The following is a 2641-nucleotide window of genomic DNA, read 5'->3' on the forward strand; positions in this document are numbered from 1 at the left end:
GTCTTGAGAGTCCAAATATCTTTAACATACTTGCCCCACTCTCCTAGCTGAGTTGATCCCCCCCCCAAGCTTCCTGTTTCCTCCCCAATGCACCCAAAGCCTGCTAGACTTTTCATCACAGACAACAAGATGTGAGGCCTTGTTTCTATAACTGGGCTGTAGGAACAAGCTGTCACTATTGTACCCATCTTCTTGCTGAAAAAATATGCTTCCTGAGCTCCTACCATCTTGTTATAATGGACTTCTCTAACTTTATGCTGCTGGAGCAAACTAATTTGCCTTCTTTGGAGCAATAGCTAGAGGCAGCCCTTGAGTTCACAGCCACCAGAATAGCCATGAACATAATGGGTCAACACAGGAAAGAGACACTGGATCTCTGATAAACGAGAGACAGAATATAATAATCTCTGTCCTCAGTATAATACTACCTCATAAGGAGAGGTAAATGTAGACTGATTGAGATAGCAGTAGCAAGATTTTAAACTCATAAAAAATATGCCACCTTTGGTCAAATAAACCAGATTCCCCACTTTTCATTTTTTGGGGGAAAGGTTACAGTATTTTTATCAAATTAAAGTTGGCTTTCACATAATTTTAGCTAGCAAACCATAAGGCTTCATTTTCAAAATTAACAGATTAATTAAATATTTCATATTAATATTATTAACCAATGCAACAATCTACTCTTTCATCACAATGGGAAGATTAAAGAGAAACCTGCCACAAAAGTAGATGAAGAAAATTAGACTTACCTTTCCACCTGAGCAAAGACAAAATTGAAAAAATTAATGTCCTTATGTCTCCCTTAATCGATTCCAACTAATACAACTGTTGAATCTGTAGAGTACCATTAAAATAATGTTTTATATTTAATATTTACATTTATATTTGAAACTCTAATGGAAGCTAATGAATGTATTGAAGAGAATTTGCATATTTCCTTGGCTGCCTTTGATAAAGTATTTCTCCTAATTCTATAAAATGCAATTGTTACTCCAGTAATTTGATTATGGTTTGGGGATGCAGTTTTGAATTTTTCTGAATAGGGGCAGGAATTGGGGCCCCAACAGAGTTAAACTACTTTGTCTTTGCACTGTCATCTTTTTCCAGCTCGTTTGCATCAGAAATCTATTGCAACTTCCTATTTTGAAATTAGCGGCGAAACAGCCGTGCTGGACATCTTCTACAACGCGGGTGAGTAGCTGGCGGCGGGGAGAGGAGAAAGGCGTCCCAGGTAAGCGTTCCAGCTCCAGTCCTCGTCCAGTCACGCGTCTTTCTGTCTACAATAACAGGCAGTTTAGAGCTCTTAGGTGGGACAAGCTACCATAGGAAGCAGCAGATTGCACCTATGAGCCTGCTGACTGCCACAAGATAAGGCAAATGCTCAGTTACTGGATTCTTAAAAAGAAGCAAGGAGAGAGAGTGGACAAGAAAAAAAAGATTTTTCTGAGATTAATTTACACCACTTTTAGCCCTAATCAATAATCCCGAGATTAGATAATTGTAGATGAACCACATATTGACCTATGCATGAGGGGTTCTGTCAAGAGTAATAGTGGCAGAGAAAAACGAACGTGCAAGATGTAGCTTTTCTCAACATTAAATACCTGTAAATAAAAGTACACCCCCCCACACACACAACTATTGCATGTAAGGTTAAATTGCCATTCTGCACAGCAACTGTAGGAAGTTAACACCCACCCCTTTCCTAGAGGAATGAAATATTGTAGGAAATATTAAAAAGGCAGAATATTATATTTCCCTGGATGAGAAATGGAGAAACATGTTTTAAAGACAAAGCAGCTTCCTGCCTTTCCCCCGCCCACAAACATCTGGGCCAGAGGCAGAAACTCAATCCTTTGTCAAAGGACCATCATCTGCAACACAATAAGACTCATCTAGAACAGAAACTCACCACATGGCACCTGGGAAGATTACATCAGCCAGCAAGGCTAGCTAAAACCCCCACCCCCTGGGAGTCTGGCAACCAATCAGGATACTCTTTCGGGGCCCCAGGAAGTTCAAAGCCAGAGAGAGCATAAAACCTGGGGACTCACTGTATCTCGCCCTTTTCTGTTCAGGAACTCAAGCCATGTGATCCTGTCCACCATTAAACCATCTTTCCAAGCAGTTTCCATGTTCCCAGTGTCTTTTTCCCCACTTGGAGCTGAACCCAGAAGGATATTTCTTCCTACAATTTGGCGACCCAGATGGGATTCCAAGCTAACCTAATCAATGGACTAGCCCAGGTAAGCCTCCCTTGCTAGCAGCAGACCCATTGAGTCTGTGGGCATGTTTTCACAGACCTTGGCCATTTGGAACTAGGTTTTAAAGGGGTTTTGAGTTTTGAGCTCAAAGGCTGCTTGGAAAGAAGGTGAGTACCTCTAAATTTTAATTTTAAAGCATGGAAAATCATGGGAAATGTGTGTATGCCTGCATGTGTGTGAGTGAAAGCCCTTCTTCCAATCATAGCTGGATCTTGCTTCCTCTGTGCATTTCCTAACCGCAGAAAGACCAACAGTCTGGAGAGCATGAGGGTTTTGCCAGAGCACAGGACCTTCTGTTAGGGAAGGAGGAAGTGTGTGTGTGGGATTCCATCCAGAAAACTATCTGATTTCACCTCTTTGAGTGACCTCTAGCC

The sequence above is a fragment of the Pantherophis guttatus genome, chromosome 5 (genome assembly GCF_059756535.1).
Source record: "Pantherophis guttatus breed Tessera chromosome 5, ASM5975653v1, whole genome shotgun sequence".
In the NCBI taxonomy this organism is placed as follows: Eukaryota; Metazoa; Chordata; class Lepidosauria; order Squamata; family Colubridae; genus Pantherophis; species Pantherophis guttatus.